This window comes from Podarcis bocagei (assembly GCF_964188305.1).
Source record: "Podarcis bocagei genome assembly, chromosome: 12".
Lineage (NCBI taxonomy): Eukaryota > Metazoa > Chordata > Lepidosauria > Squamata > Lacertidae > Podarcis > Podarcis bocagei.
In genome coordinates this window covers 29,357,530-29,382,269 of record NC_138137.1, presented here as the reverse complement: position 1 = coordinate 29,382,269, position 24,740 = coordinate 29,357,530, and the positions used below count along the sequence as shown (strand labels likewise).

At 42.2% G+C, this 24,740-nt stretch overlaps 1 protein-coding gene and 1 long non-coding RNA gene across 4 annotated transcripts in view; one reads left to right on the top strand and one right to left on the bottom strand.

Annotated features, from left to right (window-relative positions):
- Positions 1-8,506, bottom strand: part of DGKB (diacylglycerol kinase beta) — a 301,695-nt gene extending 293,189 nt beyond the window's left edge. The window contains exons 1-2 of the mRNA XM_081164533.1: positions 8,459-8,506; positions 1,590-1,704 (exon numbers count right to left, since the gene is read on the bottom strand). The gene's annotated coding sequence lies outside the window, so the exon portion shown is untranslated. The remainder of the gene's footprint in view (positions 1-1,589; positions 1,705-8,458) is intronic.
- Positions 8,507-8,567: 61 nt separating this feature from the next.
- The window catches only part of LOC308570229, a 29,076-nt gene continuing 12,903 nt past the window's right edge, over positions 8,568-24,740 (top strand). The window contains exons 1-5 of one of the 3 annotated variants that reach the window (XR_014001009.1): positions 8,568-8,754; positions 10,019-10,114; positions 12,760-12,863; positions 15,166-15,298; positions 16,477-16,867. This is a non-coding gene — a long non-coding RNA (uncharacterized lncRNA). Of the gene's footprint in view, positions 8,755-10,018; positions 10,115-12,759; positions 12,864-15,165; positions 15,299-16,476; positions 16,868-24,740 lie in introns of those variants that run through there. The other 2 variants (XR_014001010.1, XR_014001008.1) reach the window with 2 other exon arrangements.

Below are 24,740 nucleotides of genomic sequence, written 5' to 3'. Positions count from 1 at the left end.
TGCTCCCTTGACTGCTGTTGGCTCCCCCCCCCCCAATGGGCACCAGTATGAGCTTTCATTCCATAGCAAATAGCAGGTGTGCACACACTGAGAATGAAAGGATCTGTCAGTTGCAGATCTCCCAGTTTCTCATTTTTCTAATCTTAAATTCAGTTTTCCACATTCTGCAGCAAGTTGGAAATTTTGTAAATTGAAAAACCCTCATGAATATCCACCAGCATTTTCGTACAAATTTCTCCTAATAAACACATTTTACGTGTTTTTATGATGTACACATTGTTGCAAGCAAATTCCTTAAAAGAAATAAGATTCTTATTAAAGTTTTTCACAATGCAATAAGATATGAGCTACAAAATATACAAAGAGAACAAGTAAAATATGGAGTCCTCTCCTAAAGGCAATTCTCAGCCCCTACCACCCACAGATGGTAGCAGCCCTTCCCAGCTCTCAGCTGGAATCCTTCCTTTCTCCTCCCAGCCTCTCACCCTCCATCAACTATCAGCCACCCCCATGAGCACAATCCCTAGACTTTAACAAAGACCCCAAACGTATGACTCAAAGAAACAAGAGAAAGGAAAAAAAGAGAGATAAAAAAGAAAAAGAAGCAAGAAAGAAAAGAGAGAGCAAGAGAGAGAGAGCAAGCAATTTCCCATAATATAATGGGGTTTTGTATGTTATTTTTACTAACACAGTTATTTTAATGCACTTTCCCCCATTATATACATTTTTCAGACATTGGTTGGAAAAGTGTGTTACAAAATTCAAGTAAGTGCAAAATTTGAAAGATAGCTGATTTTCAGTTCACATAAGCGCAGATTTCATACATTCGCCTTTAAATGCATGTTGGATTGTATTTCTTCTCCATCCCACATGTGTGTGTACACAATTGCAATCAGGTTCTCACAGGGGTAAAGGATTAATCCCCACCTCCCATAATGCCATGCATGGTCGCTAGCTCTGAATCAGAAATCAACAACACAACTGCAAACAATGTGATATGTCACATGCAAAATACCCACACAATAAAGACAGGAGCCATACCTCAGTACTATACTCGGGAGATGGAGGACCTGTGGCAAGTTATTAGCATGGCTAATGAACAGGGAGGTTGGGAGTTGTAGAGGATCCTACATTACCCATCCTTGAGAATGAGGAAATAGTCACTTTCTTTAATATGCTATCTATGTTACACACACACACACACACCAGAAACTGAATAAAGCCTACCATGTTAATGAAAAACACACACACACACACACACACACACACGAGTAAAGAAATAATTTGGAAGGCACACTGCCCCAAATATTGCTGAAGAAGTCATCTTGGCCAGCCATGGTAGTGAATTATGAGATGGCAGTCAGTGCTGCATTCAGAGCACAGACTTACTGCCAGTCAGAATAGAAGGTGGTAGAGTAAGGGGGGAGAGAAAATGCCTTGCAGGCTGGTGCAGTGGAGATGCCTGGATTGGGCCCATTCCTAGCAGCAGAGTCTGCTGAGGATCCTGCTGAACCAGCTCAGCCCAGCCCCTCCCCACCTTTAAAATGCTACAACCAGCAGGGATGTCACTGGTGGTCATTTCCACCTACCATTTGGATAAGAGTGTTGGGATGTTCCTTGCCAGCTGGGCTTCTTCCATGCCATCCGAATTACCTCCAGCACAGCAGAGCAGGGGCTAGGCTCACTCTGGTAATCCTAGAAGAACTGGTGAAGCAAATGTTTTGCAAATGAAACAATCCCCAGCAGGGGTGAACTTTTGTCTTTCAAATTTCAGCAGTGCCCTGTGCAAGGCAAACATTTAGTGCCCCCTCTGAGGGCGCAATGGCACTTTCCCCCCATGTGCTGTTGGGCCCGCTCTCATTTAAATATAGTGCACCCACCTCACAGAACACCAGTTCCACAAATTCCTACAAACTACCCCAAATTATCTTGTGGGGGACTTGCGTGAGGGAAAATCTAAAAATTTGGAGTCTCAGGCAGGATTTGACCAAATAAACAAGAGAGATTTTATTTAACAAAGGAAGTTTATGACACAAAGTGGGTAAAACATAGAATAATTCCGATTATAATGTTATTTCACTTCAGTTCTTTCTCAGTTGTTGCGCAGCTGTAGCCGCTTAATACTTTGGTTCTTTAACAAGGTGGTACTTCCTGTCAGTTACACACCCCTTAGACAACCCTACTCCTGAGGTACTCCAAGTAACAGACCCAAGGGACCTCCACATCCCTCTTAACTGGTTTGGGAGTCTTCTCTTTTTGTAGAAGAATCTCTCCATTCCTGACTGGAATGAGTCCTAAGTAGACTTTATTTTCACAGCTTCTACTTCTCCTGGCTCAGCCTCCCAGTTAATTCCTGGCCTATTACTCTTACAGGACACCACACACTGTCCTTCACACAAAGCTTAGAGACTCTTTTGTCTAGCTTGTGATATTTTCCTCAGAGTGGATGTTTCTACCCAGAACCAACTCTCTCTCCTCTCACTCCCTAGCTCCCAACCTGACTCCTAACCTATCTTCCAACCTCTGTCCCAACCAACCATCTCTCAAGATCCTCTCCTTTTCAGCTCCCTTTCCTGGAACCCTGGCCAGGCAGAGGCTGCCATTTGTTACCTGTTTGCTGGCAGGGAAAAAGAATAAGAAAATACATGGCGACCCAACTTGCCCAGCAAAACAAACTTTCCCGTCACACCCCCTGCCTCTCACCTTCCATTCTGCTCAATCCACCACATCATAGTTGTGATGCCCTGTGCCGCCCCCCTAGGCTCAGTGCCCAGTGCAGCAGAACCAGTCACACTGCCTTAAATCCATCTCTGTCCTCAGTTTTAATTGTAGAAATCCACTTGAGAACATAATTCTTCAGCAGCTCTTAATGGGTTTATGTGATTTCTCATTGCTGATTGATTTGTTAATTATTGATGAAAAGGTTTTTTTTTCTAGTTGGAAATATTTATTTCATTAACTTAACAGATTTCATTCAATTTATATTGTATTTTTGTGTGCACATATCTTACTTCTCGGGAAGGATGACACTGTAATAACAATCGCAATGGCACTGAAGTGCCAACCAAGAAAAGGTTTGAGGGGAAAATGGGCAAGCTGAACAGGTAAGAAAATTCTGAAGGCTTGTCCTTGAAATAATCTTCTAGGTATTGTATTGCCCATTCTGGGGTCGTTTTGGCAGTCTTCCCTAGAATTCAGGGCAAATTATTTGTAATTATTGGTACTAAGTCCCAAGAGGTGGGAGTCAGGAAGTGGGAGTTTGTGGGGGTGGAAAAATTACATCTCCACATTACAGATACTTAGAATTGTTCCAAGAAAAGAATAATCTCTGTGGTATGCCGTGTTAAAAAAAGGCCAGAAGTGATTATGTAAGAAAATGGATCCCACTGAATACAGATTAGCAGCATTAACTCTGGCTACACAAAGCAGAGGAGAGATCACAGGGCAGAAGAAGAAAAACCTGCATGCAGAGCTTGTGGGCATACATTAATTAAAGGGTATTATCAATGTGTGTGCTTTAAAAGGATGGAGAAGTGAACATTTTGTGTTTAGCTCTGATTTGGACACTCCTCTGCCAGATAGATCTAGACTCAGTGTTATTACAAAAAGGCATTTCAATCAAATGTTTCATTTTGAGCCCCAATTTACCAGTCTCCCATACAATTAGATAAATAAATAAAACATTTAAATGCATGATTCTGCATATATTATGGTGGGAGGGGGTAGAGAGATAGTAGGCATATAGAAAAAGCAAGACACAACAATATTGCAAGGGATATCCCCCTTCCCAAACACCTAATATCTATCTACCCTTTGGTAGCATTAAAAATAATACCAGGACCACAGATTTGGAACTGCAGAGTTCAGCTATGTGGCCCAGCTCCATAAATTTTCATCAGTTTGCCAGGCTTAGGGTTCCCAACTGGGTCTACTGCTGTGCCTTTAAACAGCAGTCTGACATGTAGAAAATCAAGAGGTGAAGCTCCCCCCAACATTTACCTTCACAGTAGCAAAATCTTCACCGATTAAGTGAAGGTTACAGGACAGGGGAAGGACAATTAGAAAAGCAGAAGAAGTTGTCAGAAAGCTCCCCAGTTACAGAACGAGAGTGGAGGCGGTGAGGGGACAGAAATACAAATGGAAGGAGGAAAATGGAAGATGGATCCCTGTTTGAATTTGTTGTGCAAATCATCCATTTCAAGGTGAAGTCAGCAGCACTGACATTCACACCAACTGAGAGAGAAAGGTTAATCAGAATCAGGGTAGGTACATGGCTTACCTATGAAGAAAAATGCAACCTCTTCCATAAAAAAACAATAATCTTCAAAATGGTTGTCAAAACCTTAGTGGGCTCAGTGGGATAGGGCTTCAACATCTGCTTTGATCTCAACTTTCAGCCAACACTGTTATTATACCTTTGTGTGAATTTGTGTGAAGCACAAGCAATAATAATAATAATAATTTTGTCCATGACAGGGAATTCGTTGACACTCAGACTTGAGAATAAAGGCTTGCTAAGTAAAAATTTTCCCTCTAGACTTTTTGTTTCTTGCTAGTCATCTTGACGTTTTTCACACTCAACAAGGAATAAATCAGACCTGCCCCATCCTCTAAACAATAAGCAGTTTTGATGTGAAGTGGAGAAATGATACTTTTTGACCTCTAAGGATTATAAAGTACAGGCACTGAGAATAAGTCATTCTCATTCAAGCCATGTTCAAGTCTGCAGGCAAACTCAATTGCTCTGTATGGAAACTTCTCTGCCAGACTTTAAAACTGCCAAGATAAACCTACAGCCATGCTGTTCAGAAAAAGGAACATGCCGGAGATGGTGTCTAAAATGAGTCCTGAGCAGAGCCTTGGAAATAACCACATCTGAGCAGCTGCTATTAGAGAAGGGAAGCATGCATTATTGGACATAAAGAAAGATACGCCACAATTTTACTTTTTTGGCAAACAAAAATGGCAAAGCACTTCCTTGGCCAATGTTTCCCCTTTTATTTCCACGCTTCCTCCTCCCCCTGAAATTCATTATGTTTCACAAGACATATGACCAAGAAGATTGCATCTGGCAGTTTCCCCTTGACTATGACCACAAATTGCTATCTTATGAATCCACCAAAGACAGCCTCTGCTTTGATATTAAATAAGGCTCTACTGACAGCATGACCAATTATTTCATAAGCTAACAAGGCCGATTCCACCTCCACCCCCCACCCCAACCTGGCCTAAAGTCTCACAGAAAAGAGCTTTGTCAGAAACTGCCAATTTGGGTGCAAATCAGAATTCAAGAGGCATCTTAATGGTTCACAGAAAGAGGCAGTTACATTCCACTTAAGCCTTAACTTTTGGATCTCAGACCCATTCCCTGTAGGCTAATAGCGAACTGATGCAAGACCTGGAAGTAGAGATAGTCATAAGTTGTTACAAGGAATTCAGTGGTTGGCTCCAGATTTAGCCATGTTGACTTCAACTGCTGCACTCTAAGTATGAAGTCTGGACAATCGAGCCCAGTGTATTTATTTTCATTAGAATGTGCTCCCACAAATTATTGTTTCAAAGAGCAGTTTTCTTCTCACTGGAGAGAAAGCATAATGGAGCACAAGAACACAGGATGTAGGAGGATGCTTTATACTGAGCCAGACCATTTGTCTCAATACTGTCTACACGGACTGGCAGCAGCACCTCCAGATTTCTGACAGGATTCTCTGTTAGCTCTACTTGGGGATGCCAGCAGTTGAACCAAGGACCTTTTGCCTAAAAAGCAGATGCTCTGGCACAGAGACAAGTCCCTTCCCTCCTTCTCCTGACCCCCCCCCCTTGATCCCTCAAACCCCTTGCTTCTAGCACCTCCCAGCTCATCCCTTCTGCAGACTGCTCTTCAGTGTCCTACCACCACGAACAAGGATCTAAGTCATAATCTTCTGTGGTCCCCCCTGAGGAATTATTTGGTGGGCAGCTCCCAGCACTCTTCCTCATCCAACCAGTCCCTGATCATGAACCAAAATAATGTGGCTGACCTTGGGTATTCTGCACCTTGACTCTGAATGGTGGTGTCATTTGCTATTATGCCTCAAGCAGCAAAATGTCTTTGGCCATCCCTGTTTAGCCATGCCTTCTTTTAGATATTCCATTGCATTCCTGGAAGGAACTGGAAAGCAATCTCTTGTTTTATTTATATAAGAATTTTCATCCTGCCTTTCTGACATGTACACAAAGCGGCTTAGATCACCATTTCTCAAGAAAACCCCAATATCAAGCCAAAATGCAGAACATGCAGACAATAAGGTCACATCTAGTCGGTTACATCTAGGGACCTGCCCAAGTCCTTTATCTTCAACTGTTCTCCAGTAGCCATCTGCCTCCAATACTGCTGAAGATGCCCTGAGTGGTGAAGAGGCCATGGAGGTGGAGGTCTCTGAGCAGCAAAAAGTAGTCATGGAGGAAGAAGAGAGGGTTTTGGCAGAGCAAATTGAAAACCAAAAAGAAAATGAAAACTTAACAGTTGAGATGCTAGTACCAGACCCAAGAGCAACTCTAGAATCTGAGGCCTCCATTGGCACTGCCCACAGCTCTGAAAACCTGAACGCTGGTCATGAAAGAGACACGCCGGGCAGAAATTTAGTAATAGAACATAAGAGAACAGAGACAGGCAGGCACAGATAAAACAATCTCTTTCAGATGAAACATCAAGGCCAAAAACCACTAAAATAATTAGATGTAAAGAAAATGGAAGTACAGTTTCTTGGTGTTCTTGCCCTCTTTTTAAAACAAGAGACTGAACAACAGAGCAGGGGAAACCCTGGGCTCCAATGGGCACAGTGCTCCATAAGTTGGGTGTGGCAAGTGAGAAGGTGCTCACTCTGGTCCCAGTCAAAGGAGCCTTCCCCACAGAGGAGACACAGAAAAGGGCCTCTCCCTTGTTCAAGAAAGTGGTCTCTTAGGTATCTTGGACATTTTACGGCTTTGAAAGTCAACACCAACAATCTGAATTCTGCTTGGAAGCCAATAACCCCAAGACTGGCAGGAAGGGGTCTGTGTGTGTCTGTTTTTCTAGCTGGAAGGGAAGTATCCAGTATACCTCATCTCCAAAATGCCAATATCCCAGTCAGATTCAACTGCAATAAATGCACCTGTGGTGTTTCCATAGTTACTTGGAGGAGCTGCATAACCCTCAACCATGACTGATCAAACCAGCAAGTTTCCCAACCACCCTTGCTGTAAGGAAGGTACCCATGATGCATTCATGGCTGCTTGGGGATATGAGCCTTGCAAGACTCCCTTCTGAGCAACCACACTACTGCCTTTCCCACAAGTTGGTGTAGGGCTTCTATGGAGGGGTGGGATAGAATTTGGGCAACCGTAATTGTGGGCTTAGCTAGCAGGGCAAGACAAATATCGTACAGCTTGATAAAATATGTCTGCAACACATAACAGGGTGAGTAGATTAAAAGCCATAAACATCTGAGCTTGATATAAAGAGGATCAATGTCCATTGTCAAGTAAGGTTACTCAAGTAACAGGGACATGCAGTCAATTGTGACATGTTCTCCCCTGGCTGACATGTCAGAGGCCTTTGTGGAGACTAGGGCTTTGTAAGGAGATAGACCTGGAGGGAATTGAAGTGTTAGGGGAGCTAGTTATAATCAGTGAGACCAAGGCAGCGAGGCTGAGCTAAACAGTATGTTAGTGAGGAATGTGATCTCTGGAGAACAATGGAGTGAGAGCAAGTTAGTGGCTGGAGGAGCAAGTTAGCGAGTGAGGGGCAGAGTTGAGACAAAACAACATGAAAATGTAACTAGAATTTTGTACTGTGCTTCTGAGATAGTTCAGATGCTTAGCAGGGGATCCTCCCATGCAAGCTATCATGGGCAAAAAAGAGGTTATCATCAAAACCTATCTAAATGATTCAAGTAAAACAGATTGCATTTTGCCTTATGGGTATCATTAGAACATGACCATATTTTTCAATTTTGCTGGACTTTTGGACAGGATGTCCTCTGTGAGTTTCAACTCTTTGCTGCTTACACTGCCTTACTCATTTGCCCTCTCCGTCTGTGGTCATGGACTTTTTTAGTAAACACATTTCTTGCAAGTCAGTTACTTTCATTATTTAAGTGGTATCTACTCAGTTTTGAGAAGATAGCCAAAGAGTCCTACAATGGATGTCCCCTTCTGTGAACGGGGCCTACCAAGCTGTGTTTACAGCAGCCCAAGCAAGGTGAAATGGCTACATCTAGCCATTCTCTAAATTCCCCACAATTCCTCAGGGTGATGCTTGACAATGGGGGGGCATTTGTGAGAAATTAAAATGTGATCTAGAGAGCCTGACATCCTGGAGCTTCACAAGAGTTTGAGGCCAGGAAAAAAAACCAATTTAAGACAAGCATCAACAGATGGTTTCACTAAATCTCTCACTACTCAATTTCTTTGTTGCTTCCAGAATTTCAATTCATACCACACATCTCCACTGTCTGTGCACTTCCCGAGTTTGACAAAATGTCTCCCACACACTCACACAATGTGCAGCCTGAGTGGCGCAGTGATGATGGAATGCTGGCATAGCAAAATTCTTGGCAGTTTAAATTAAAAAACTGACAGTTTGAAACACATATGCGTCTTTAACTGTCTTTAGTAAGAATGGGAATCTCATATGAAACAAAAATATGGAAACATGTTAGTATGTGTTGTTGTTCTTGAAAAAGACCTATAGGCAGAACCACAACAGAGAATGTGCCCAGGTTTAACTTCTGGGTAAGAACAGGCAGAAAGATGTGGCAGTGAGGATGAGAAAATGGGGTTTATGTGAGTGAACCTTGGGTACAAAAAACACTTGAACCTTGAGATAGATGCTAGTATATCAGTACAAAATAGCCATCACACGAGATGCTTAACCACAATCCAAAAGATGCTCATGATGCTCTTTCAGTCTTCTGAGCCAATGAATGAGGTGCACTCAGTACATTTTGGGCATACACCAGCTTTCTTATGTAGATCAGGCTCCAGCAAAAAAAAAAAGGGGGGGGAGTAGTTGTGATTCTCAACTGAAGCGGGATTTATACAATGCTAGTTGGTCAGATCTCTCCCCAATCCCAAAGGCACTTCTCCGTTATTGAAAGATGGTCCATGTACTATTTTTTTGGTCAGGAAACAGTTGCAACAGTAACATGAGAATGACAACTATTTATTGAATAAAACAACAACTGCCTAGTCAGTGTTAGTAGGTCTCGCCCAAGCCTAGGCTACAATGAACTAACCTCCTAGGCTCTAGGCATATGACCAATATTCCCTGGACAGAATTCCTCTGGGAATTTGCTTTAAAGCAACAGTTCCATCTACAACAGGCTGGCTTTTGTGTCAGTCACAAATCCATCCCCCCAACTTCTCAGAGCAGTTTATAACATGTAAAAAAACAGTAAGCAACAATTACATGAGCAGATAATGTATGTGTATGTTTTGGATTGCAGAATGGAGGAATCCGCCCACTTTAGTTTCACATTTTTCCAGTTCAATTTGCCATATTTCCATACCAACATGCTATTTTCTTTTCAAAGCCCTCGTAAACATTTATCAGTATTGTGTATTTGTCCTAATATGCACATTTCTGTAAGGAAGTTCCCTTAATATAATACATTTTAACGAATATATGCCTTTTTATACACACTATTCCCTGACATATGCATTTCTATAAACTTTGGGGTTTGGGGCGTTCATACGTACATCAACACATAACAGCAAATTTCAAACTGGCTGAGTTTCAGTTCACTCTTTCTTTTTAAGAAGTGCAGATTAGGTAGGTTCTCATTAAATGCAGATTGAACCAAATTCCTCCCCCATCCTTACTCATCACAAGCATGGGAGGAGGGGGTGAAATTAGATCCAAAAACTGTACATGTATCATTATTACAAGAGTAAAGTCTGGGAGTTGGTGGGAGAGAAAATCCCAAACTTACTCCAGTTCAAAGGTATTCTGTTACCAGCATGACTGACTGACTGACTGTCCTTCCCTCCTTTCTAGTTAAGGGCGGCAAGATGAAGCTCTTCTAAACACCCCACAAACTTTGAACCCAAGGAGAGGTGCCCCCTATCCTGTAAATCCTCCTTCCAGAGGAAGGTAACTTAGTTTGATTCTTGGATGCCATTATGCTTCTCAGTGCCTGTTGCTGGCAATCACAAGTGTGGCATTCAGGTCCTACTTGTGGACTTCCTATAGATGCCTATTTGGCCACTGAGATAACAGGATGCTAGACTAGATGGGCCTATGGACTGATCCAGGAATGGTCTGCTTATGTTCCTATGAGCCAAGAGGAACTAGACCCTAATGTATGGACATTAATTCTCTGCCCTTAATCACATCATTAAAACGGATATGCAGTATTATTCAAAAGGATATTTGGGAAGCTATTGAAATCCTGTCTTTCACCATTGGGCTTTGTAATGGCTATGAGTTACTCATGTGTAAACTGGTGCCTCTCTAGGCTGATTTGCCTTGTTAAACCTTTCTGACTGCACAGCCCTTGCTCATCGCGGCTGCCATCCGTCAGTGGGCATTTCTTGAACCTCTTCCAACATAAAAGTTGTTTGACACCCAGTCTCCTCCTCCTCTCACTGCGTGGGAGTCTTCTGCGCAGGGAGGGCGTGGGCAGCGGAGGACCTGGGCTCTCCTCACTGATATCCAGTGAAGAGTCCTGGAGCCCTCTCTCCGATTCCCCCATCTGCCCCCCTTTCTCCCTGGTGTTGCGCTGATTAGCTTCCCCCTCCACTGAGCTGCTTCTCCCCCTGCTGCTGGGTCCTTCGTCAGCACAATCTGTGAGCCTCCCCTTCGCCTCTCGCTCTGATGTCAGTTCCCTGGCAGGCTTTTTCAATAAGTGTGTTATTTTTATACTCTGCCCTCCAGTAGTATATTGTGGTGTTCCCCTTCCTTTCCCTCTAGGGATTTGGGATGCAGGGAGGAACACAGGTAAACGTTTTCACAGATTCAGACAACATACAGTATCAGTGGCGTAGCGTGGGGGTGCAGGGGGGGCCGGCCGCACCGGGCGCAACATCTGGGGGTTAGGGTTAGGGGGCGCAAATCCACGGGTTAGGGGGCGCAAATTACTTGCCTTGCCCCGGGTGCTGACAACCCACGCTACGCCACTGTACAGTATAGAGGAATTACAGAAGCACTGGCTGCTCAGTCATATGCATAAGTTCAGTTAATTAATTCCAAGCAAAGTTCATGATTATTTATCAACAGTTTTTACCTGGAATCCCTGCTGAATCATTCATACATTTATGTATGATTTGAACAACCTTTACTGATTCACATTGAACCTTGAGGGCTTTTCAAACACTGAGGTCCAGAACATGATCAATCAATGAAGTGGTATACAATATTGCAACCTTATTTAATGAGACCAAGTTACATTAGTTGATGGGGAGAAAGAGCAAGCTATCAGAAGTGCAGGACGAAAATGATGTGGACTGAAACATTACTTAGGGATGGAGAGGCGGGATGGAGTTGCAAGGGGTCAGGGGCGTTTTTCTTCCCAAGGGTCAAATGTCTTTGTCAGGAAGCTTTCAGGGGTCACCTGCCGGTGGTGGACAGGGCAAAAGGCATAAGAACATAAGTGCCTTGTTGGATCAGGCCAATGGCCCGTCTAGTCCAGCATCCTGTTCCCACAGTGGCCATCCAGATGCCTGTAGGAAGCCTGCAAGTTGGACATTAGCACAACCGCGCTCTGCTCACCTGCAGTTCCCAGCATCTGGTATTCAGAGGCGTACTGCCTCTGACAGTGGAAGTAGAGCACAGCCATTGTGGCTAGGAGCTGTCCTCCATGAATTTGTCTAATCCTCTTTTAAAGCCACTCAAGTTGGTGGCTATCACTGCCTCCTGTGGGAGTGGGTTCCATAGTTTAACTATGTGCTGTGCAATGCAGCAAAGAACACAGATACAAGTGGACAGAAAAAAAATGTTTATGACTCTTAGCTTTGTACAGTAGCCTCCACCCCAGCCACACAAAAGCCAGAACTTTTTGCACACGCAATTGTATCTTTCCATCCTCCATACAAGCAAGAGATGGCATTGTTACAGCTCAAGGACACATTCCAGCAGGGGTAAATTACGTACTCCAGGAGGGTGCAGAGCAGGGCTTCTGAGGTGTGGCCTGAGGAGAGTCCCAAGGGTCAGACAGAGAGGCCCAGAGGGCTGCATTTGGCCTACATTTCCACGGTTCTGCCATAATGAAACAGGGAAGAAATTAAGATAAAGTCATGACTCCTGTATCTAGTAGTGATCTGGACACCAAAGGAGACAGACTATAGGGGCACCAGTTGGGGAGCTAGGTTTGGGTCAGGGCTCAGAGCTGAGTGCAGAAGACGGAGAAACCATTGCACCTGAAGTGGTTGGACGAGAACTCTCAGAAGAACCTCCCAGATCACCATGGCCTATAAGGATAGAGCCTGCACCCTCATGGACACCTTTCCCTGAGCCTGAAGGACCAGGTGCTCACCACCACCCAAGACCAGTCTGGTAGCATTAGGATGGGTGGTTCCCATTTCCCCATGATTTCTTCACTCTAAGTTGCTCTCACTGAGTTTCAAATGCACTCAGTAACGATCTAGGGATCGTTATGAATCAGGCTTACAAATAAGTGCTCTGCCTGCTGTAGCCATCAAAAAGAAAAATAATGTTGTGACAATTAGGAAAGTTGCAGGGAGTAATTCATAAATCATCGTAATAGCTCTGCATAGGCTAATGACGCGTTTTATCTTCAGTAACGTATACGGTGTTGGTTCTCCCATTTCAAGGAGGAAGGTTGTACCAAAGCAAGATGGTTCAGGGTTTGCAAAGTGGCACAGAGAAAATGTAAACAACCTTGGTAAGTCAATTCTGAATTATGGTGTGCTGCATTTAGGAAGCAATATGAAAATAGTGAATACTTAAGCCCTGACTCTTAATTCTGACTTAATTAATGTTTCTGATTGTTTATTTTTCTTCATAATGAAGAGATTGTTTTAGCAAAGAATAAACAACAATGCTCATAAAAGAATACATCAGCATCTAAAAATAGCTACATTTTTCTAGTGAATACAAGCCATCTCTGTAGAACACAACGGGTTGCCTCTGCTTCTGTCAACATGGGAGTATTTTATTGTCTTTGCAATATAAGCTGGCATGTACTTATACATGACATTGAGACAGGAAGGTCACTGCTTGCTATGAAGCCACAGAGAAAGTCAGAGAAGTCAAGACAGGAAGGAAAACCTCAGAGTGTTAAGGCTGACTTACATGAACAATTCCTGTGCTTCTGCATGTAGCTTGATGGCTGGGATTGTGTACATGTGCTGAAAACAATCACACCATGTTTAGGAAGTGTCAGCTTCCTGTATGGATCTCAACCCAAGATCAGAACCTCAACACTGCAATGTACAAGTACTTTTTAAAAAGTGGGGGTATTAGAAATATGTTGAAATACTGTCTGGCAAACCAGACCCAAGATGATGATGATTTATTAACTTTGTATACCGGCATTCATCTGAAGATCACAAGGCAGTTCACATCGTAAAAATACAGTATGAGAACACAAAATACGTAATAAAACAAAAATAAAACAATAACCCCCCAAGCACATTTAAAAGACCATAGAACCAACCAAAGGCCTAGTTATAAAGAAACATTTTCACCTGGTGCCAAAAGATATGTAATGAAAGCACCAGGAAAGCCTCCCTTGGGAGAAAACTTCACAAACAGTGAGCCTCTCATGGAAGAGGCAAACAAAAACGGGCCTCTGATGATGATCGCAGGGTCTGAGATGGTTCATATGGGAAGAGGCAATCCTTGAGATATTGTGGTCCTGAGCAATTCAAGGCTTTATAGGTAAAAACCAGCACTTTGAATTAGGGCCGGAAACTTATCAGAAGTCAGTGCAGTAAGACTAGGATCAGTGTAATATGCTCAAACTGTCTTACCTTGGTGAGCAACCTAGCCTCTGAATTCTGCACCAGCTGAAGTTCCGAAGCAGAGTATCCCTATGTATAACATGTTGCAGTAATCTAACCTCTGGGTTACCAGAGCATAGACAACAGAAGTTCAGCTATCCCTGTCCAGACAGGGGTGCAACTGAGCCACCGGTCAAAGCTGATGGAAGGCATTCTGTGCAACTGAGGCCAACTAAACCTCAAACGATAGCAAAGGATTCAGAAGTAGCCTCAAACTATGTACCCATTACTTCAGAGGGAGTGTAACCTTATCAAAAGCAGGCAACCTCACGTCTATCCAGTTGAGGGAACCACTCACTAACAGTGCTTCAGTCTTATCAGTTTCTCGACTCTCATCCAGTCCATTACTAAGGGAAGATAAGTCCAGCACATCCACTGCCTCACCAGCAGATTTAAAGGATAAGAAGAGCTGTATGTCATCAGCATATTTCTGGCAAAGTACTCCAAAACTCCAGATAATCCCATCTAGCAGTTTCATTTAGATGTTAAACAGCACAGGATAAAACTGAGGAACCCCGCATTGAAGGTTCCATGGGACCGAAGATCATTCCCCAAGCATCACCCTCTGGACAGGACAATCCAAGTAAGACCAGAACCATCACAAAGCTGTGCCCCCACCCATAATTCAAGGCAGCCATTCCAGAAGGATACTATGGTTGATGGGATCAAAAGTCACTGAGAGGTCAAGGAGAATTAACAGGGAAACATTTCCCCTGTCCCTCTCCCAGCAGAGGTCAGCATACAGGGCAACCAAAGCAGTTTCTGTGCCAAAACTGGGCCCAAACCCTGATTGAAATGGATCTAGAAAACCAGTTTCCTCCAAGATGTCCTGGATCTGGTCTGTGACCAGTCCAGCAAGAACCATGCCCAAGAAAAGGGAAATTGACAACAGGTTGGTAATTCTTTAGATTCCCCTTCTCTAAAGACCACTGCACAAATATTAGGGACACTGGATCCATATTCACTATCATACTGGCCAGGTTTTCAAAAAGTAAATTAGAAATTCCTTATCAGCATCTCAGAATAAAACCTCTAAGTTGTTATTCTCCATTTTTTATGTACAGGGAGATATATCTTTTTAAGGGGCATTAATATCGGCAAATATCACTTTTTGTTTATAATATTATTGTTCCAAAAAAGGCATACCTCATGGCTTCTCCAAATGTGTGTTTTGGCATTTAGCTGCCTCCCTGGAGATGACTAACAGAAGAACGCATTGGCCTCTGCCATCAGCCTTTTCTGTCCAGAATTCTCCAGGGCCAAGGGGAAGTATCTGTGGCATCAAGAACTTCCTGTACGGGATGCCTCCAAGAAAGTGAGTCACTCAGAAAAACCAATAAGGTCATTGCTGCCACAAATGTTTGGGCACGTAGCCGGTTCAGTGCCCTTTTACCACCAAGGGTAAATGGATAAATGGATAATGATGGGTTGGCATAGGCTGAGCAGGAAGGGGAAGAGGAAAGACTGGGTGACAGGCTCCCTCCCATTCTAAGAAGCAAATATTACCTGGGTAAGACACTATAGGTACTTGCAGATGACCAGTTTATTAAGTAGACAGTGTTAGCTATTTAGGTAATGAGTATTTATTCTGCTTCATTTGTGGGGGAGTTAGATAACATTGTTTCCAAGCAAGTGTTATCACATACATCAAGTGTATTTTCCTGTCACTTTCCTAATTTCAAAAAATCCAGTTTTGGGGGAAGAGAGTTTGTTGCACATGACCTCCCATCAACTATAATCGTGAAACATGAATTTTCCAGTATTTGAATACCACCTGGAAATAGCAACTGTCTGGAAACATCATTGGTGCCTATTGAACAATACAACTAAGAATCTGTGTGGGGACCCCTGGTTTTCTTGTTTTATCTTCTGCTTTGTTTTTACAATCAAAGAGTGTATAAATTCTATGAAATAAATAAATACATAAAAAAACAGAAATGCTCCATGTGGCAGCTCACTGGCACGGCCAAAGCACAAATGAATAAATACCCATAGACTAAGCAAAAGAAAAGCAGAGAGAGTGTGTGGAACTTGTTGTCTAGGTGAAAAAGAAACACACATTTGTTGTGTTGTGAAATTGCTTCAAGATGCTGCATAGGAAGTGATACATAAATAACAATAAAATAAAATAACAATGATGGTGATAATGATGATGATGTTAGAAAGACCAGCTTTCCTGGCACCTAAAATGGAGTTTTGCCCTATGCCCTTTGAAAATGGAAGCCAATAATGTCAAGCTGACCACACCTTTGCAGCCATAGTCAATGTAAATCACAGGTTAATCTCAGTTTCATATGAGACTAATGGATTTGGGCAAGAACACTTTCTTGTAGCTAAGCAAGTTAATGCTTCACAGGTTTTTCAGCTGAAAGCCCATCTGGGATTGTTTGTGTAAAGAGATGAGATGCGTGGATAGTGCCAAACATCAATACAGTGAGGAGGGAATTATCCGACAACTAACCAGCATATTGCTATTTTGTGCTTTTTTTCCAGGGCTGCATATTTGTCTCTGCAATCTTTGGTGACATTATTTTTTTCAAATGCAAACTATCAGTAATCTCTGTGATGTAAGCTATGTAATTCAGAGATGCATACATGTCGCATGTATTATAGTGCACAGTGGGAAGTGGAATAAAAGACTTTCTTGTTCAATTGCATGATACTGTAAAGACTGGGACATAAAGGAAAAGTAAGCTGTGGTTTTCGGTGTAGCTATGCATGAACCTGCCATGAAACTGGGTCATCACAAGCAGTCCCCGCTTGGCTGACATTTCCTTTGAAAGCGCAAACTGAATGTAATACAATAATATGGTGCATGCTATGGAAAGGCATCATATGCGTTCAGCTAAATTAAACATGTGTCTTTTCCCCTTTCTTCTCCTAGCAACATGCATCACAATACATACCACCATATTATTAAGTGTGGTGGTGGCCCCATCCCATAGCAAATGTGGTTGCCTTGCCTGGCATCACAGGGGTATATGTGTCAACGTGGTTTCTAAAAAATAAGTGAGAGAACAGTTGGAGGCAGAAATGCTTCTGAATACCACTTCCTGGAAACCATGGGAGGGAAGGGTCTCTTGCACTTATGCTCTGCTCCCTGGTTTCCCGCAGGCATCCGGCTGGCCACTGTGAGAAGAGGATGCTGGAATCGATGGGCCATTGGTGTCATCCAGCAGGCTGTTATTACATTAACGTGGCTTTCACAACAAATTTTTCTTCAAGGGAAACTGTGAAACCATGTTGATTTATTTGCTTACATTTTCACCCTGCCTTTGTTCTACCACAGAGTCAAATGTGGTTCCCACCCAAGCAGAGATCAGACGCAAACCTCATTAGCTTTGGCAAAGTGGTAGCCTCCTATGCCTTCAGACAATACCCTGGGACAAACACAGGTCGATAAAGACTGCAGTCACATCATATAGAGAAAGTGGTGTATGCAAGTTCCAGTGAGCTCTGTTCACGGTTAGTTACTAAAAGTAGACCCCTAATGCAGTATGATGTCTGGGACTGGACTGAGGAGGAATGGTGGAGACCGCCTCCACCTCCTTCTGAACCTTCCAGAGATGAGGAAGACAATACGTATAGATTTACAACAGTGGCTTGGAGAAGGTCACAGCCCAGAGATAGAAGAGGGAAAAAGCTGGGAAATAATGGAAGAAGAGTAGGGGGGAAGAGCAGAGCCGGAGCAGCTGGCTGACACGTTATCATTAGGAAGCATTCCAGACCCCGCTTCTCCCAGAACCTGGTGGGTAGTGAAAGTGAGAGAGCTGAAGGCCAAGAGGCAAATGGCCTTAAGGAACCACTGTAAGGGTGGTTGTGCTGTTGAAGACTGAGAAGGGAAGGGGGGAGGCGATTACTCAGAGCAACTCCATTACCCAAAGAGGCAGCATTTCTAAGCCGCTCTCTGTGAACATTGAATAAAAGACACTGGTAAGAGCTTCTCATCTATCTATGGCTGGCAGCCTGCTGTGAGGGGGAAGGTTGGGATTCCCTGAAGCCTGACGTATACTATAAATATCACAAGAAACACTAACATAAAACACTAATAATGCAAAACACTATCCGATTTGCAGGCATCTAGTTGGGCACTGTGAAAGCAAGATGCTGGCTTAGATGGGTCATTGGTCTAATGAAGCTAGCTCTTCTTATGCTCTTCTTATATCAAATTTATTTCTGTTAGGTTGGATGGAGCCAGGGGTTTCCTTCTTCTGACAAAAGTAACTTCCTATAATGGAAGGAGCTACTTCTGTATATCAACCTTTGAAGTTGGGCAACTAGGTGGTTGACAATTCTCTCATAGCAGCAGCAAAGGGTTCCCCAGATCTGTGACTTCTGTTTACTCCCTAGTCTTATTAAAAGCAATGAAAATGAAAGAATTTATCTTTGCAACTTATGCTGGAACAATGCAGAATATTTTGTTTAATTAGGTATGAAATAATCCATTAATTTGATGAGTTTATATCAGGCATAGGCAAACTCGGCTCTCCAGATGTTTTGGGACTACAAATCCCATGATCCCTAGCTAACAGGACCACTGGTCAGGAATGATGGGAATTGTAGTCCCAAACCATTTGGAGGGCTGAGTTTGCCTATGCTTGGTTTATATGTTGGGATACCTTTTCATATTACATGCTTCCTGTTCAGAGTTTAAGAGTTTATATCTCTGAGTAGACTGGGAAGCAGCTGTTCAAGGGGAAAATCCCTATTTAATGATAAAGTTAAAGGAGGATATAGGATATGAACTAGATACTCCCCCATTTATAATCTTCCAGTGGAAACCTCTCTCCAACAACCTTTGACTCATTATTGCACAAAGCCCCTAAGTCAATATTTTACTTTAACATCTCAAGTATGTTTTCCCACTTCACAAAATGTAGTGAAACCCATTGCTTGCTTTTGCTCTTTAAGTTAGCTGGACTGGAAGGAGGGTGCGAGGAAAACAATTGCTTTCTTATATTTCATTTTCCATTTATAATTTATTATATACCTTAAGCAGCAAGTGCAATCAGCTTTACATTTTATTTAGTGCCCCATTGCAATTATTTCATTTATTAATGTAAACTTTTTCATGTACTGTTTATTTTGCATTATGCTTTTGCTGTTTTATCAGTTCTACATCATTTACTATTTATTTTGAAAGTGCGTATTTACAACTGTACACCATTTGTCAGTTTTGATTAATATATCTTTTAATTCACTTTCTTTTTGGTTTGGTTCTGGCTCTTTGGTCACTATTCATATGCTCACTGGAGCATATTACTATATTCTGAATTTAGAACTTGTTTTTCACTGAGGCCCTAATTAAAAGGTAATACACACAGACACACACGCCTTTCTTCCATCATGGAACTCAGTATGGTATAAATTAGGTTCAAAGGTGATTTCCTACCTAGAATTGACCAGACTCAAACCTGGTTCCTTTAAGCAAGATAATTACATCTTGTACTATTGGACCCTTTCCTTGGGACCATGATCCTGAAGGTGTGAAGTGATGCATTTGTTCACTAAGTGATATGTAAACAACCCAAAGACATAGGAAATTCAAACAGAGAATACCTTAGAAAGAAGATTATCTACCACATGTGTATCCTAAATGAATACTAGATTTGGTGCATTAAAAATAAGCTAAACAAGGACAAAGCTAGCCAATGGCCTTTTGTATAATTATTGTCCTCCTTGTCATTATTTTCAAACTCCATCAAAGCAGAGCATGCACTCTCACCATCTTACAAGCTTTGTCACTTTTATACAGCCAGAACTTCAAGTACTCTCAATTCTGTAATTATACCCCTTTTTATCACTGGCGAAGTGTTATATAAAAAGAATAAAATTGCTTCCTGGGAAATAGAATTTCTACTGAGAAGAACTCATTACAGGAGGCAGCAATTTTACTGAGCTTACAAATTACATATTATTGTTAAAGTCTATTTCAAATCACTTATTCAGAGAGCAAGAAAGATTGATTCAGAGAACATAAACACCCAAGGCTTACCCAGAGGTTGATGTCGTACATGGTTTCTTTTAAGGGCTTGTTTACATAATCGTTTATCCTGGGGTGGCTACCTCTGAAGCACTTCAGTTTCTGACTTGTTTACATGCTCAAGTAGTGAATCAGAAGTGAGAGGGAGCAAAATTAGGGACTCTCGATTCACATTTCACCCTGGGATAACTTGCAACAACGGAATTGTCATTTCTAGCATACAGAGAGTGGGTGGAATGGGCTGAAGGGAGGATCACAGATCCCGGCACTCAGCTTTGTGAAGCAGGGGGTAAAAAAAAAAAAAAGACCCCCAAAGTGGGTCCTGAAGCAAAATGTTGCAGCATAGAGGGCTCTCATTCAGGTTTCCAGCCAGCTACAGTATCTTATGTCCTTTCCCAGGATACTGCATTCTATCCCCCTACGCCTGCTTCTTGGGAGAAAAGCAATGACAAACCTAGACAGCATCTTAAAAAGCAGAGACACCACCTTGCCTACAAAGGTCTGTATAGTTAAAGCTATGGTTTTTTCCAGTGGTGATGTATGGAAGTGAGAGCTGGACCATAAAGAAGGCTGATCGCCGAAGAATTGATGCTTTTGAATTATGGTGCTGGAGGAGACTCCTGAGAGTCCCATGGACTGCAAGAAGATCAAACCAATCCATTCTGAAGGAAATCAGCCCTGAGTGCTCACTGGAAGGACAGATCCTGAAGCTGAGGCTCCAATACTTTGGCTACCTCATGAGAAGAGAAGACTCCCTGGAAAAGACCCTGATGTTGGGAAAGATGGAGGGCACAAGGAGAAGGGGATGACAGAGGATGAGATGGTTGGACAGTGTTCTTGAAGCTACCAGCCTGAGTTTGACCAAACTGCGGGAGGCAGTGGAAGACAGGAGTGCCTGGCGTGCTCTGGTCCATGGGGTCACGAAGAGTCAGTCACGACTCAACGACTAAACAACAACAACAACCCCAGTTTTCCTTTGGGGACGGTGGCAGAGCATCTTCTTTGCAGCAAAAGATCCTAGGTCCAATCTCTGACAACCCTAGGTAGGGCTGGGAGAGAACCCTGCCTGAAAGCTTGGAGAGTTGATGCCGATAAATGGAAACAGTAGTGAGCCAGATGCGCCAATGGTCTGACACAGCACATGGCAGCATCCTGTGTTTCTGTTCTCCCTCCCCAACAGTAAGATAGCATTCCATGTTCACTGAGTATGCTCACTCCTGACTGGACTGTTTGGGGGAAATCTGTCCCTTAGGGTTTCCCCGCCCCTAAAGATTTTTTTTTGTACTTCTGCAAACTTTGGGGTTTCTCCTAACCTCTATTGGCACCTCAGTCTCCTTCCCCCTGCCAGCTGTATGTTCAATTAGGGACTGGGTCCAGGGCCGAGATGGTGGTCTGTGGGCCAGCCTAGGATGGGTCAGCCTGATTAGGGACCCCTGGATCAGGGCCATGGGGCAGAATGGGGCAGCTATGCACAGCCCAAATACAAATATGCATATTTTAGAGGGAAATGCAATTGGAAACCAATTCAAAAATGCATATTTTGGGGAAGAATGCATACAAAATGCCACAATATACTGATATTAAAAAAAATAATAATCACAAAAACTGGGACAAAACAGACATATGATTGAGTACATGTGAAACTGACATGGAATGGACTGCTATATCTGTCCTTACATTCTGAACTGGAAAGGCCTGCCTACACACAGGGAAGGAATTGATCAAATTGCTGTAGTATTTGAAGGACATCTTTGCCATATACCTCCCTTCCTCGGCTTGAAAGAACAACAAAGCAAGTCAGAAAAAAAGATAACAAAATAACCCTCTTAAAAACCCTCTACTTGCACTCTAAGTGTTAAGTCATGTAATTTCATTTCAGTCTTTCTTGGTATACAGCCATCTTGTAACCGAGCAAAGTCATTATGATGAGATGAAGCAACTGTGAAGTTCATGGCTTCTCCTGGTTGTTTGTGTTTTCACTAATAAGGCATTTTAAAAACTGTGGTAAGGGTCTAGAAACCTTGTTTCCTCAGGGAAGCAAAATGAATTAAACAAATATATGGATCAGATTTCAGGATTAACACTTCATCACACGTGTCACAGCAAGCTTTCTTTTTCAAATTTAAACCTATCATATCTAGCCAAGGATTGAAACTAATTCCTACTTGAGAATAAATGGAAGCATTTTATGTGGCATTAAATGCTCATTGAGTTTTAATCAGATTTGTGAACTTGGTTTCACTGGGCTTTTTTTAACCTAAGGTGTCACTGATACATTAAGGGAAATGCAATCTCGTTTCACCTTCTGCTTTGTCTATAAATAAAATCTTCTGCAGGGCAGAAGATTAAATTAAATAAAAGGTAAGATGTCTAGTTTGTCTCATGTCAAAAGCTATAAAGTTGTTTGGATACAGTGGGCAACACTGTAAGAGCCTCTATCTGCATGTATTGGCTGTGAGGCAGGATACATGAGCACAAAAACTGAACGTTTTAAGAAGATGTGCTGCCTGAGTAGATAATTTAATTCTTTTTTTGCTCAGAGAATTAATTGAACTGGTAAAAATATTAGATATGCGGTTTCTACAAACCAGGACATTAAATGTACCATTAAACAGCTTAGACTAGAATCAGTCAAGTTGTATAACTTGCAGTTGCTTCTCGGGATAACTTTCAGCAATACAAGTAAATGGTATGTTTTCTGAGACAACGCACTGCCCTGAAGCATAAATAAATTGCAATGCAATTTGAAATGCACTAGACCCTTACAAGCTTTGCCCTGTGAATGCAGAATAGCAATCCGTTTTGCTAGAGGACCAGGCCTCGCTCTCAATTCCACTGTACAGAGAATTGAATTTCTATTGCAGTCTCTGCAGCAGCTCTCTAGTCCTTGTCTTGATCTCATATATATTAATGTTAAGTCTGTTTTTCAGAATTTCAACAAACACACAGAGATTGCAACTGAACCCTTTCCCCCAAATGGCTCATATGAACAATAGAAAAAAAGCAAATATTATATAATATTATATATTGTACAAAGTATTTCATAAGATGTTCTTATTAGTGTAGAATGATACCACCTGAGGTCAGATGATGGATATAAGGTGCAATTGCTCTTTCTCAATGCAAGATCATTCATTTATCAACCTCATGTGGGCTAACCCCTGTAAGCAGAAAGCAGGGGCAATGTTGGAATAGATTAAGAGAGAATTTGAGCTGGGAGAAGGAAACATACAAACTAACAACACATTAAAACGAAGGAGAATAAAACCATTCAGCTAACAAAAAATATCTAAAATGCCTGAACAAAGAATAAAAGCTTTAAAGCCTAGTGTTGAAAAGAATACAGAGTTGGTGCCAGACATACCTTCATCAGGAAGGCATTCCACACTCAGGGTGCGACCACAGTGAAGGCTCTCTCTTTTGTACACAAATAATGTACTTCTAAAAATGGAACATGAAGACGTGCACAGCAAGATTAGTACACTAGGAGCTATTTCTTCAGAGACTGGGCCCCATATGGATTCAAAATGAAATCTAAAAACAGTAACAACACTTAATGGTAGTTGTAGTCCAGCAACACTTGAAGGGCACCACCTTCGCTACTTGTGCTCCATAGTTTACTTCAGTTGTGGCTAGAACAAATTCTAAAACTGATGCTTGGTGTTAACTAGGAAGAACAGAAAGCCAAGATTTTTAGAGAGGGATCACTCTGGTATCATGCTACAATTCCTGTTAGCATTCATTTGCACATGACACTAGTTTTATCCTGTGCCCTACAGCAAACAAGTGGAATAAAATGATATGAAACCAGGATTTCATTTGTAACATTTGAAACCAAATCAATTCATCCTACTGATTTAATTCAATTTCCATTACACTGGCATACAAGTGCCTCTCAGAGTGCTTTGTGCAATCTAATAAAAATTGAGCTTATTACAGAGAAATGAGAAATCTCACTAATGTCTCATCCTGCTGTCTTTAAAGACATGGCACTTTGCACATCTTCAATTGCACATTTCCAAGATTCTGAAAAGCAGAGAGCTCCAGTCGCAAAACAGGAAACCTCAGGCTGAATTTGAATATTAAATTTGGAATGGTAAAAAGGAATCTGTGGCAGAGTTCATTTCCATTGACATCAATGGGAGGGATTTTATTTTATTTTTAAAAATGAAGGGGGGGGGAAGGAAACAGCCACCTCACTGTACATGCTTGCTACTGCAGCTGCAAAAAGGTGGCATACTCTAGGTAGGAAGTGGTACTGGCTCCTCCACAGCCCCCCCCCCCGATTGCTCTGAGGTCAACATCCACACCATATATTTAAAGTTCATTGAATGCACATTGAATGAAAATGGCATCCCCCAAAGAATTCTGGGAACAGTAGTTTACCTCTCAGTGGGCTGCAGTTCCCAGCATGCTTAACAAAAGGCAGTGGTGTGGGTGTGACCTTAGGTGCAGAAGGGAAAAATAGAAGCAGCACCATGGAGAGTAACATATGAGATAAGTTTGATGTATTAAGGGTTGTGCTTTGGAGTCCAATAAGCTCATGTTTCCCTGCTCAGCCAACAACAACTTTTTCTGGAGGTTTCACCTCATAACTAGTTTCTTTTCCCTGGGTTTAAAGAACACAATGGAAACAATTACAAAATGTGTTAAAATTTGGCTTTGGTGCACAGCTAAGCTGCAACTCATTAAAAACTCCTCTTCTTAAATTATCCCCTGTTCTTCCCACCGACAGAATTTCCCAGTGAAATTCCTCTGTAGAGCTTACATTGTT